The sequence below is a fragment of the Arachis hypogaea genome, chromosome 16 (assembly GCF_003086295.3).
Source record: "Arachis hypogaea cultivar Tifrunner chromosome 16, arahy.Tifrunner.gnm2.J5K5, whole genome shotgun sequence".
Classification (NCBI taxonomy): Eukaryota; Viridiplantae; Streptophyta; class Magnoliopsida; order Fabales; family Fabaceae; genus Arachis; species Arachis hypogaea.
This window is the reverse complement of record NC_092051.1, coordinates 5,160,426-5,175,363: the sequence shown is the minus strand read 5'-3', so window position 1 is coordinate 5,175,363 and position 14,938 is coordinate 5,160,426.

Below are 14,938 nucleotides of genomic sequence, written 5' to 3'. Positions count from 1 at the left end.
TAATTAGAAAAAACAAGACGGATATGGGACTGGGTTTGGGTGTATGTGGCTGATATTGGGGTGTTTCTGACTGATCTATGGATGTATGTGTCTGATTTTTGGGTGTATTTTTTATCTACAGTATCTCATTTTCATTGCAGTATGGGGTATATCTGACTGATCTATGGGTGTATGTCTCTATTTTTTGGGTGTATTTTTTATCTATTGATAGCATCTCTTTTTCATTGCAGTAAAAATGGCGAGCAAAAACCAAGATGGAAAAAAAATACAATGTCAGCACAAATATATGTCTTAGAAGAAGTCAATTCTTCCTAATACAAATATATCTTATTCTAATGACTCTAATTTTGCTTTGTTTACAGCAAACCAAAGACTTGAAGTGTGCAACCCATTTGTTGAGAGAAAATTTTGGAAATATGAGCAAGGAATAGAAAGCAATCGTTCGGGATTTAGGTTTTGGTGGACTGATGCACATCCTGCCAATAAAAGTGCATCACAAACTATTAAAGGAGTTGGCTAACTCCTTTAAACTGGGAAAAAACACACTCAAAACTAGCTACAGTTTGTTTAGAGTTAAACCTAGCACAATAGGGGCTGCGCTTGGCCCCAACGCATCAGGTAACTCATTAGAGAAAACCTCTATACTTCCATTCTTTGTAATATCTTATTCTGCTATCATATAATCAAGAAACAAACATAGGTGTATATGAGTGATATTGGGATGTATATGAGTGATGTTTAGGTGTAATTCAAGTGATTTTAATTGTAGGTTGTTTTCTTTTTTGTAGGAGATCTATTTCCTTAGAAAGTTAGCTATAAGGAACTTTCTGAAGAGAACAAACAAATTTTTAGAAGATTCTAGGGGAAGACTCTAAAAAGTAACGGATGAGATTGTGAATATTTGTGTTGGAAATGAACACGATCGCCTCACGTTCAAGAGGATTTTTATCCTCTATATACAGATGGCGTTCCTGTTGCCAACTAGTGCACGGAATCGTGATCATACACTTTTCTTCACGATCCCGATACAGCTAACCAGCAAGTTGATGAGCGGATAATTTGTACGCTTTTTGGTAGTGTTTTTACATAGTTTTTAGTATATTTTATTCACTTTTTATTATATTTTTATTAGTTTTTAAGCAAAATTCACATTTCTGGACTTACTATGAGTTTGTATATTTTTTTGTGATTTCAGGTATTTTCTGGCTGAAATTGAGGGACCCGAGCAAAAATCTGATTTAGAGGCTGAAAAAGGACTGCAGATGTTGTTGGATTCTGACCTCCTTGTACTCGAAATATATTTTCTGGAGCTACAGAAGCCCAATTGGCGCGCTCTCAATTGCGTTGGAAAGTACACATCCTGGGCTTTCTAGCAATATATAATAGTCCATACTTTTCCTGAGCTGAGATCACGCAAACTAGTGTTTAACGCCAACTTTCTACCCTATTTTGGCGTTAAACGCCAAAACTGGCACAAAAGCTGGAGTTAAACGCCAGAAATAGGCAGCAACCTGGAATTTAACTCCAAGAAAAGTCTCTACACATGAAAGCTTCAATGCTCAGCCCAAACACACACCAAGTGGGCCCCGAAAGTGGATTTCTGCACTATCTATCTTAGTTTACTCATTTTCTGTAAACCTAGGTTACTAGTTAAGTATAAAAACTACTTTTAGAGATTTTATTTTGTACCTCATGACATTTTCACGTTTTACAGTGTATCTCTACGGCATGAGTCTCTAAACTCCATCGTTGGGGGTGAGGAGCTCTGCTGTGTCTCGATGGATTAATGCAATTACTTCTGTTTTCTATTCAATCACGCTTGTTTCTATTCTAAGATATTCACTCGTACTTAACCGTGATGAATGTGATGATCCGTGACACTCATCATCATTCTCAATTTATGAACACGTGCTTGGCAACCACTTCCGTTCTATCTGTAATAGCTTGAGTGTGTATCTCTTGGGTTCCTGGTTCACGAGTTTGACTGCCTCTCCTGACAACAGAGCGTTCAAATCCGTGAAACCAGAGTCTTCGTGGTATAAGCTAGAATCAATTGGCAGCATTCTGGAGATTTGGAAAGTATAAACCTTGTCTGTGGTATTTCGAGTAGGATCTGGGAAGGGATGATTGTGATGAGCTTCAAACTCACAAATGTTGGGCGCAGTGACAGTGTGCAAAAGGATCAATGGATCTTATTCCAACACAAGTGAGAATCGACAGATGATTAGCCATGTACATGGACCTTTTTCACTGAGAGGACGGATGGTAGCCATTGACAACGGTGATCCACCAACATACAGCTTGCCATGGAAAGAGCCTTGCGTGTGTGAAGAAGAAGACAGTAGGAAAGCAGAGATTCAGAAGACAGAGCATCTCCAAAACTCCAACCTGTTCTCCATTACTGAATCTCAAGTACCTTTCATTTCATGTTCTTTTATTTTATTGCAAACAAAACCCTTTTCATTAGTAATCTCCTAAGAGTTACAAGATAACCATAGCTTGCTTCAAGCCGACAATCTCCGTGGGATCGACCCTTACTCACGTAAGGTATTACTTGGACGACCCAGTACACTTGTTGGTTAGTTGTGCGGAATTGTGAGTGTGATTGTGATTTCGTGCACCAAGTTTTTGGCGCCGTTGCCGGGGATTGTTCGAGTTTGGACAACTGACGGTTCATCTTGTTGTTTATATTAGGAAAAGTTGTCTTTTTATTAGTTTAGAGTCTCTTTATTTTCGTTTCAAAAATTTTCAAAAATCTTATTTTTCCTTATTAATTTTCTATTTTTACTTGAGTTCAGTTTCATGAATTAAGTTTGGTGTCAATTGCATGCTTGTTATTTTCCTCCAATTTTTTAAAAAATACTTCTCTCCTGTTTAATTCTTGCATTTATTGAATGTGTCTATGTTCTTGTGAATAGTTGCTCCTTTGAGTCTTTCTTTCTAAAATCTTTTCGAAAATAATTTTCCTAGTTTTAATCTTGTTTCAATTTTTAGATTTAGTGTTTTCGTGTTATTTTCCTTGTGATTTTTGAAAATTTTATTTTGGTTTTCTAAAAATTTTAAGTTTGGTGTTCCTTTGTGTGTTCTTTGTGTTCTTGTGAATCTTCAAAGGTGTTCTTGAGTCTTGTATATGTTCGATCTTAAAATTTCTAAGTTTGGTGTCCTTTTGTGTTTCCCTCCAACAATTTTCGAAAAATATGGGTACTAGACCTAAAAATTTTAAGTCTTGTGTCTTTTGTGTATTTTTCTCTTTCCTCATAAAATTTTTAAAAAAATACCCTTTCCTATAATTGCTCATAATTTTCGAATTCATTAGTTTGACTTGGTCAAAAATTTTAAAATCATATCCAAAATATTTTTTAAATCTTTTTAATTAATTACCTATTTTAGTTTTCAATTTCCTTTTTATCTATTTTTCTAATTTTCGAAATTATAGTTAATTTTCAATTATTTTATTTTATTTTATTTTCCTTTTAATTTTTGGTATTCAAAAAAATATATATTTTATTTTCCTTTTAATTTTCTCCATCATGGACCTAAGTGGAAATGAACAGTCCAGAAGGACTCTGGGGTCATATGGTAACCCCACTACTGTTGCATATGGGAGTAGTATCTGTATACCCTCCATCAGAGCCAGCAATTTTGAGCTAAATCCTCAGCTCATTATCATGGTGCAGCAAAATTGCCAGTATTCTAGTCTTCCATAGGAAGAACCTTCAGAGTTTCTGGCACAGTTCTTACAAATTACTGACACAGTACGTGATAAGGAGGTAGATCAGGATGTCTACAGACTATTACTATTTTCGTTTGCTGTGAAAGATCAAGCTAAGAGGTGGTTAAATAAGTAACCCAAGGCTAGCATAAGGACATGGAAACAGCTGTCAGAAAAATTCCTGAATCAATGTTTTCCTCCAAAAAGGATGACACAGCTAAGGCTGGACATCCAAGGCTTCAAACAAGGAGATAATGAATCTCTTTATGATGCCTGGGAGAGGTACAGAGAGATGCTAAGGAAATGCCCATCTGAAATGTTTTCAGAATGGGTGCAGTTAGACATCTTCTACTACGGGCTTACAAAAAAAGCTCGAATATCTCTAGACCACTCAGCTGGTGAATCTATACACATGAAAAAGACAATTGAAGAGGCTCAAGAGCTCATTGATACAGTTGCTAGAAATCAGCATCTGTACTAGTCCTTCATGAAAGAAGAGGCCAAGGCAGTATCCACTGACTTTAGTCCTCAAGAACAAGTTGCTGAACTCAATCAGCAACTATCTTCTATAACAAAATAGTTAGCAGAATTTAAAGAGATGCTACAAGATACTAAAGATGCTAACAAGAATATGGAAGCACAACTTGATCAGACATGACAACAGTTATCTAAACAAATAACAGAAGAATGCCAAGCAGTTCAAGTAAGAAGTGGAAAAACACTAAATACATCAACTTAAAGCAGCAAAAAGCCAAGAAGAGAACAACTGACAGAGGAAGAGCAGACTGCTACCCAAAATCCCTCTGAGGACAGTAAGAGCCCAGAGAGGAATAATTCTGGCGTTCAAACGCCAGAAAAGGGTGAAAAACTAGCGTTAAACGCCCAGTGGATGCCTAGTTTTGGCGTTCAAACGCCGAAAAAGGGTGAAAAGTTGGCGTTAAACGCCCAACCCATGTCCAGTTCTGGCGTTCAAACGCCAGAAAAGGGTAGGAATCTGGCGTTAAACGCCCATCCTTCCTTCTATCCTGGCATTCAAACGCCAGTGAGGGATCAGATACCTGCAAGTGCTGATAATAACTCCTTCAAGAAGGCTTCTCAACCTGCCTCTGTAGAAAATAAACCTGCAGCAACTAAGGTTGAAGAATATAAAGCCAAAATGCCTTATCCTCAGAAACTCCGCCAAGCGAAACAGGATAAGCAATTTGCCCACTTTGCAGACTATCTCAGGACTCTTGAAATCAAGATTCCGTTTGCAGAGGTACTTGAGCAAATACCCTCTTATTCTAAGTTCATGAAAGAGATCTTAAGTCATAAGAAAGATTGGAGAGAAACTAAAAAAATTTTTCTCACTGAAGAATGCAGTACAGTCATATTAAAGAGCTTACCAGAGAAGCTTAAGGATCTTGGGAGCTTTATGATACCATGCACATTGGAGGGAACTTGTACCAAGACAGCTCTATGTGATCTTGGGGCAAGTATCAACCTAATCCATGCATCCACTATCAGAAAGCTTGGTTTGACTGAAGAAGTCAAACCAACCCGGATCTGTCTTCAACTTGCTGATGGCTCTATTAAATACCCATCAGGCGTAATTGAGGACATGATTGTCACAGTTGGGCCATTTGCCTTTCCCACTGACTTTGTAGTACTGGAGATGGAGGAGCACAAGAGTGCAACTCTCATTCTAGGAAGACCTTTTCTAGCAACTGGACGAACCCTCATTGACGTCCAAAAAGGAGAAGTGACCATGAGAGTCAATGAGGATGAGTTTAGGCTGAATGCTGTTGAGGCAATGAAGCACCCAAACACATCAAAAGACTGCATGAGTGTTGATATTATTGACTCCCTGGTAGAGGAGATCAATATGGCTGAGAGTCTCGAATCAGAGCTAGAGGACATCTTTAAAGATGGTCAGCCTGATCTGGAGGAACCAGAGGAAATAAAAGAACCCTTGAAAACTCCTCAGGAAGAGGAGAAACCTCCTAAACCCGAGCTCAAACCACTACCACCATCCCTGAAATATGCATTTCTGGGAGAAGGTGACACTTTTCTAGTAATCATAAGCTCTGCTTTAGAGCCACAGGAAGAGAAAGTACTAATTCAGGTGCTAAGGACACACAAGACATCTCTTGGGTGGTCCATAAGTGATCTTAAGGGCATTAACCTAGCCAGATATATGCACAAGATTCTATTGGAGGATAATGCCAAGCCAGTGGTCCAACCACAAAGGCGGCTGAATCCAGCCATGAAAGAGGTGGTGCAGAAAGAGGTCACTAAATTACTAGAGGCTGGGATTATTTATCCTATTTCTGATAGCCCCTGGGTGAGCCCTGTCCAAGTTGTACCCAAAAAGGGAGGCATGACAGTGGTTCATAATGAAAAGAATGAACTGGTTCCTACAAGAACAATTACAGGGTGGCGTATGTGTATTGACTACAGAAGGCTCAATACAGCCACCAGAAAGGATCATTTTCCTTTACCATTCATAGACCAGATGCTAGAAAGACTAGCAGGTCATGACTATTACTGCTTTTTAGATGGCTATTCAGGTTATAACCAAATTGCAGTGGATCCTCAGGATCAAGAGAAAATAGCATTCACATGCCCATCTGGAGTATTTGCCTACAGAAGGATGCCATTTGGTCTATGCAATGCACCTGCAACCTTTCAGAGGTGCATGCTCTCTATTTTCTCTGATATGGTGGAAAAATTTCTGGAAGTCTTCATGGATGACTTCTCAGTATTTGGAGACTCATTCAGCTCCTGTCTTGACCATCTAGCACTTGTTCTGAAAAGGTGCCAAGAGACTAACCTAGTTTTAAACTGGGAGAAATGTCACTTTATAGTGACTAAAGGAATTGTCCTTGGGCATAAAATTTCGAACAAAGGAATAGAGGTGGATCAAGCTAAAGTAGAGGTAATTGAAAAATTACCACCATCCACCAATGTTAAGGCAATCAGAAGCTTTCTGGGACATGCAGGATTCTACAGGAGGTTTATAAAGGATTTTTCAAAAATCGCAAAACCTCTGAGTAATCTGCTAGCTACTGATACGCCATTCGTCTTTGACACAGAGTGTTCACAGGCCTTTGAGACTCTGAAGGCTAAGTTGGTCACAGCACCTGTCATTTCTGCACCAGACTGGACATTACCAATCGAACTAATGTGTGATGCCAGTGACCATGCCATTGGTGCAGTATTGGGACAGAGGCACGACAAGCTTCTGCATGTCATTTATTATGCTAGCCATGTTTTAAATGATGCCCAGAAGAATTACAAAACCACAAAAAAGAGCTGCTTGCAGTGGTTTACGCCATTGACAAGTTTAGATCCTATTTAGTAGGATCAAAAGTGATTGTGTACACTAACCATGCTGCTCTTAAATATCTACTCACAAAGCAGGATTCAAAACCCAGACTCATAAGATGGGTGTTGCTTCTGCAAGAGTTTGATATAGAAATAAGAGACAGAAAAGGGACAGAGAACCAAGTAGCAGATCACCTGTCCCGGATAGAACCAGTAACAGGAGCGTCCCTCCCCCCTACTGAGATCTCTGAAACCTTTCCGGATGAGTAACTCTTTGCCATTCAAGACACACTATGGTTTGCAGACATTGCAAATTATAAGGCTGTAAGATTCATACCCAAAGAGTACAACAGGCAGCAAACAAAGAAATTAATTTCTGATGCAAAGTACTACTTGTGGGATGAACCATATCTCTTTAATAGATGTACAGACGGAATAATCCGTAGATGTGTGCCTAGAGAAGAGGCACAGAAGATCCTATGGCATTGTCATGGATCACAGTATGGAGGACACTTTGGAGGTGAGCAAACAGCCACAAAAGTCCTCCAATGTGGCTTCTACTGGCCTACCCTCTATAAAGACTCCCGAGAGTTTGTATGTGACTGTGACAGTTGCCAGAGAGCTGGTAATTTGCCTCATGGTTACGCCATGCCTCAGCAAGGGATCTTAGAGATTGAGTTGTTTGATGTATAGGGTATTGACTTCATGGGGCCTTTCCCACCATCATACTCAAACACTTACATTCTAGTGGCAGTAGACTATGTATCTAAATGGGTAGAGGCAATTGCAACACCTACTAACGATACTAAGACAGTGCTAAATTTCCTCTAGAAACATATCTTTAGCAGATTTGGTGTCCCTAGAGTACTGATCAGTGATGGAGGCACTCATTTTTGCAATAAACAGCTTTACTCTGCTATGTTCCGATATGGAGTTAGCCACAAGGTAGCAACTCCATATCATCCACAGACAAATGGGCAAGCTGAAGTCTCTAATAGAGAACTAAAAAGAATCCTGGAATGGACCGTAAATGCCTGTAGAAAGGATTGGGCAAGGGGCTTGGATGATGCTCTGTGGGCATCCAAAACAGCATTCAAGACTCCTATAGGAACTTTCCCATACCAGCTTGTGTATGGTAAGGCCTGTCATCTGCCCGTGGAACTGAAACACAAGGCCTACTGGGCAACCATGCTAGAGAGAAAAGATTGCTCCAGTTAAATGAGCTAGAGGAATTCAGACTCCATGCTTTCAAAAATGCAAAAATTTACAAGGAGAAAGAAAAAAGGTGGCATGACAAAAAGCTGTCATCTAGAGTCTTTGAGCCTGAACAGAAAGTTCTGTTGTTCAATTCTAGGCTCAGATTATTCCCTGGGAAATTATAATCCCGGTGGAGGGGACCATATGTGATTACAAATGTGTCACCATATGGATATGTGGAGTGTCAGGATATTGACTCTGACAAAAGATTCATTGTTAATGGACAAAGAGTCAAGCACTATCTTGAAAGCAATGTTGAGCAAGAATGCTCAAAACTGAGACTAGATTAAAGCTCAGTATGGTCCAGCTAAAGACAATAAAGAAGCGCTTGCTGGGAGGCAACACAGCCATTGGTAAAGTTTATTTGTCATTTAATAATTATAAGAGTGATATAAATTACCTTCAAGATTAATTCTCAATTACAGGAGTTCACAGCGTTACAAAAGGATTCAGAGCATAAAGCAGAGAAAAGGAGCTCATTGGCACAAAAACGCCAGTAAGAGGTACTTTGGGTGTTAAACGCCAGAATGGGTATCATTCTGGGCGTTTAACACTAGTAAAGATACCTTTCTGGGCGTTTAACGCCAGACCTACAGCATCTTGGGCGTTTAGAAAAATGCCCAGTGACAAAGGCTTTCTGGCGTTTAACGCCAGCCAGGGTACCTGGCTGGGGGTTAAACGCCCAAAAGAAGCAACAAATTGGCGTTAAACGCCAGAATGAATGCCATTCTGGGCGTTTAACGCCAGGAATGTGGAGGGGAGGTAGTTTTGTTTTCCAACTCAATTTTTTTTAATTTTCATGTTTCCATCCATAATTTCTTGCATAAACATGTTACAAATTCTCATCTTTCAATTTCAATTTAAAAAAAATTATGAATCCTAAAAATCTTTCATCTATCTTTTTAATTTCTTTTCAAATCTTTTTCACCTCATCATACTATCTTTTCAAATTTAGATTTATCTTTTTCAAATTTCTCTCATATCTTTTCAATTTTAAAAATTACATCTTTTGCATAGCATAATTATCTTTTACAAATCATATCTTCTATCATATCTTTTTCAAAATTTTCGAACCCACCCCCTCCTTTTTAAATTCACCTTCGGCCACCCCCTCTCCTCCACAATTCGAATTTGTCTCTCCTTCTCTTCTTCTCCTTTCCTTTCTTTTGCTTGAGGACAAGCAAACCTCTAAGTTTGGTGTGTTTTTCGTGATCATTGAGATAAGACTCACTAAGATCATGGCTCCTAAGGGAAAACAAACCACTTCAAGAGGCAGGAAAGAGAATACTCCAAAACAACTTTGGAATCAAGAGAAGTTCTTAACCAAAGAACATGCAGACTATTACCACAAAATAATGGGTCTGAGGTCAGTGATCCCGGAAGTTAAATTCGATCTGAAAGAAGACGAATATCTAGAGATCCAAGAGTAGATTCGAAAAAGGGATTGGGAAATCCTAGCTAATCCTGAGACAAAGGTGGGAAGAAACATGGTTCAGGAATTCTACTCAAATCTGTGGCAAACAGATAAGCAGAGAAGGACTGAAACTGCCTTCTATACCTTTCGAACTATGGTCAGAGGGAAGATTATTTACTTCCACCTTGACAAAATAAGAGAGGTCTTCAAGCTGCAACAACTACAAGATGACCCGGACTCCTTTAATAGGAGAATGGCGAGATTAGATAAGTGCTTAGACCAAATTCTAGAGGACATATGCATCCCTGGAACCAAGTGGACAACCAACACAAAGGGTGTCCCAAATCAACTCAAGAGAGGGGATCTCAAACCAGTCGCTAGGGCTGGCTGGACTTCATTGGGCGTTCCATACTGCCCACCAATAACTGCTCTAAAGTCACTATCAAAAGAGCAGTGATGATCCATTGTATTATGCAAGGAAACAAAGTGGAGATTCATCATCTGATTTCTTGTGAGCTCTACATAATTGCAAATAAGAACTCTAAAGAAGCCAAGTTGGCTTACCCAAGCTTAATCTCTCTGCTATGTAAAGATGCTGGGGTAAAGATGGGAGTAGATGAGTTCATCCCAACCGACCACCCAATCACCAAGAAGTCAATGGAAGGACAACAAGTGCAAGATAACTCCATCAAAAGGGGGGCGCAGGAGTTCCTTCCAGAAATCCCTCAGATTGACTACTGGACCTGCCTAGAAGCATCTATCACCAAGCTGCAAGAGGCCATGGATCAAATGAAAGAAGAACAACAAAATCAAAATAGCATGCTCTGCAAACTGCTTAAGGAACAGGAGAAGCAAGGATGTGAACTACAGGAGCTGAAGCACCAGAAGCTGTCTCTTGAAGGGCCAGACACCCCACAGATTGAAGGAGCATCCATCTCCCAAAATAAAGGTTGTTGATTCCTAATCTTAACTCTGTGATAACTTTTATTATTAGAAACCTATCTTAAAAATTACATGAGTATTAGTAAGTAGGGTCTTTAGTTTTATCTTTACTTTTATTTTTATTTTTATTATCTCCAAGTAAGCTATAATTTATTCTCCTCATCATCATTAAACATGAATAAAATAGTAGACTTTTTTAGAATAAGAAGTACATAAATTTCAAAAATTATCATGAAATTGGTTTAGTTATTTTGATGTGGTGGCAATACTTTTTGTTTTCTGAATGAATGCTTGAACAGTGCATATTTTTTATAGTGAAGTTTATGAATGTTAAAATTGTTGGCTCTTGAAAGAATGAAGAAAAAAGAGAAATGTTATTGATGATCTGAAAAATCATAAAATTGATTCTTGAAGCAAGAAAAAGTAGTGAAAAAGAAAAGCTTGCGAAAAAAATGGCGAAAAAGAAAATAAAAGGAAAAGGAAAAGCAAGCAGAAAAAGCCAATAGCTCTTTAAACCAAAAGGCAAGAGTAAAAAGCCAATAACCCTTTAAAACCAAAAGGCAAGGGTAAAGAGGATCCAAGGCTTTGAGCATTAATGGATAGGAGGGCCTCAAGGAATAGAATCCTGGCCTAAGTGGCTAAATCAAGCTGTCCCTAACCATGTGCTTGTGGAATGCAGGTCCAAGTGAAAAGCTTGAGACTGAGTGGTTAAAGTCGTGATCCAAAGTAAAATAGTGTGCTTAAGAACTCTGGACACCTCTAATTGGAGACTCTAGAAAAGCTGAGTCACAATCTGAAAAGGTTCACCCAGTTATGTGTCTGTGGCATTTATGTATCCGGTGGTAATACTGGAAAACAAAGTGCTTAGGGTCACAGCCAATACTCATAAAGTAGCTGTGTTCAAGAATCAACATACTAAACTAGGAGAATCAAGAGCACTATCTTAATTCCGAGTTCCTATAGATGCCAATCATTCTGAACTTCAAAGGATAAAGTGAGATGCCAAAACTGTTCAGAAGCAAAAAGCTACTAGTCCCGCTCATCTAATTAAAACTAAGCTTCATTGATATCTTGGACTTTATTGTATATTCTTTTCCTTTTATCCTATTTTATTTGTCTAGTTGCTTAAGGACAAGCAACAGTTTAAGTTTAGTGTTGTGATGAGCGGATAACGTATACGCTTTTTGGTAGTGTTTTTACATAGTTTTTAGTATGTTTTATTCACTTTTTATTATATTTTTATTAGTTTTTAAGCAAAATTCACATTTCTAGACTTTACTATGAGTTTGTGTGTTTTTATGTGATTTTAGGTATTTTCTGGCTGAAATTGAGGGACCTGAGCAAAAATCGGATTTAAAGGCTGAAAAAGGACTACAGATGCTGTTGGATTCTGACCTCCCTACACTCGAAATAGATTTTATAGAGCTATAAAAGCTCAATTGGCGCGCTCTCAATTGCGTTGGAAAGTAGACATCCTGGGCTTTCCAACAATATATAATAGTTCATACTTTTCTCGAGCTGAGATTACGCAAACTGGCATTTAACGCCAACTTTCTACCCTATTCTGGCGTTAAACGCCAGAACTGGCATAAAAGCTGGAGTTAAACGCCAGAAACAGGCAGCAACCTAGCGTTTAACTCCAAGAAAAGTCTCTACACATGAATAGGATTTTGGGGTTGTTGTAATTGAGGTTCCTTGGTCCTTGATTTTGGTGCTCGCTCCTCCTCCAGTTGGAATGAGTCCTCCAAGGTGGGTTGTACACATCACCCTGAGATTTGTGTTGGAATCGGTTTGAGGTACTGTTTGGAGAGTGTAATTGCTCATGACTTTGTTGCTCATGGTTAATTGCTCCAAAACCTTTTTCAGATTGATTCCAACCGTGTGAATTTTGAGATAGGTTATGTGCATTTACTACAACAACTTGCTGCCAATCGATTTTTCTGGCCATCAGCTCCAATTGTTGCTGAAGTTGTTGGTGTATCTGTTGATTTTGGTTCATGACTGCATTTACACCTTCAATTTCCATCGCTCCCTTCTCTTGTGTGGATGGTTGCACTTCTGCCTCTAGTTTACCAATTTCCTGGGATGGTTTCAACTTGGCTAGGAATCCACTCACTAGATATTCCCATCCGATGATGCTTCCTTGTGGGAAAGCTTCAAGCCATTGAGCAACATCATTCATGGTAATGAGTGGATGCTCCAATTCATGAGTTGTATTGTCATCTGGGGTGAGGACTCTACTCCCACAATGACTGAGGTTTGTTGGGTTCTCCTCCATAATCTGCACAATCACACACAGTCTAAATGAAGATTGAATATACTCATGCCAAAATGTGGTCAGAAGGTTAGTTGACACAATGTATCAAATAGTTGATAGGCTTAAAAGATTAATAAAAGAGAATTTGCTTCTATCGTGTACTCAGCAAGCAAAAACACAGGGAATACATAGAACCAGCAAAAATCAGGAAAAACTTCACTCTATTGCTAAAGTGAAGTTTTAATTGGCTTAAGCAAAAATTCAAACAGTTAGTGGGTTAGTTGAAAAAATAAAGAAACAGAAAAGAAAAAGTGCTTGATCTAGACCACCACCTTACTTTATCATTGTCAATCTAATCAATCCCCGGCAACGGTGCCAAAAACTTGATGTGTGGAAAATGATCCAACACAAAACTCATCGGCAAGTGTGCCGGGTCGCATCAAGTAATAATAACTCACGTGAGTGAGGTCGATCCCACAGGGATTGAAGGATTGAGCAATTTTAGTTTAGTGGTTGATTTAGTCAAGCGAACAAGAGTTGATTTGAGTGATTTGTATCCAACAGAAGCTAAATTGCATGAAATTAAAGGGAGAGGGATAATTGACAAGAATTTAAAGTGCAGAAAAATTAAAAGAGCTGAATCTTAAAGTGCAAGTAATGTAAATTGCAGAAACTTAGATTGCAAGAAATGTAAATGACTGAAGCTTAAAGTACAAGAAATGTAAATTGCTTGAATTATAAAAGGAATTGGGAATTGGGATTGCAGAAATTAAACAGGGAAAAGTAAATTGCAACAAGCAGGAAAGTAAAAGATGAATTGAATTGAAGTATATCTCAAACAGAAAAGTAAATTAGCTTGAAGAAGCATTCAACTGATGAATTAAAAGGAAATTTCAGATCTCAGGGGTCAAGAGACTAGAAAACTAAGTCTAGATCTCACTACCTTCCTTGATCCATTTCAAAGATCAATTGCAAGTGAATTTAAAATCAAACAGTAGAAGAAGCAAATTTAAATCTCAAATTCTCCAATGGTGCAGTGAAAGAAACAAAGAGAGATCTCAAGGTGAGATTGAGACAGAATTTCCTCAATTCTCAACACCCAAGACTCAAGTAAAGCTTTGCAGAAAAGAAAAATAGAAAACCCAGAGGGGAAGAGAATTCAATTCTCATCCAAGATCCAAAATCAAAGTTACAGTAAGAAAAATTCTCAAAGAGGTACAAACGTTCAAAAGTAAAAAGTTGACGTCCATTCTAAATCAAATTGACTCCTATTTATACACTTTCTTCTAATGGTCTTGAAGCCTTGAATTTTGGCCTTGGCCTTGATGGAATTGGATTGAAGATAGCCTCAGTTGGTTGCTCTTGGACTTGGGAAGAAATCTGTTTGCAATTTGGACTTTGGAGCCTTTAAGTTTGAGCCAAAGTTTGAGGCAAACTTTAACTCAAGCGTTGGAGTGTTAAAATTATATAGAATGGTAATTATCTGTCACTCACATTTGAGTTCACATTTGAGGTCAAACGTGAACTCAAACCTGCTCCCTCCAAGAACCTTTTGGCGCCAACGTTTGACCTCAAGTTTGAGACAAACGTTGGCATGAACGTTGGCCTCCCCTAGGTATTGAAATTGTGCCAAAGTTTGACCTCAAGTTCGAGGCAAACGTTGGCGCAAACGTTAGCCTGAACATTGGCTCCTCCCTGGGTATTAATCATGCCAACGTTTGACCTCAAGTTTGAGGCAAACGTTGGCATGAACGTTGGCTCTCCAGGGTTAGTTGTTGCACCAACGTTTGACCTCAAGTTTGAGGCAAACGTTGGCGCAAACTTAGGGTTCTCTATGGTGTAATTTTGAACCAACGTTTGACCTCAAGTTTGAGGCAAACGTTGGTGCAAACGTTGGCTTCTCCAGGGCTTCTTTCTTAAGCCAACGTTTGACCTCAAGTTTAAGGCAAACATTGGCACAAACTTGAGCTCTTCCTAGGGTGGTTTTGCTGCCTTCTGCCATCCCCTTTCTTCAACCTTCCTCCAAGCCTTTTGGTCACCTGTCATCAAT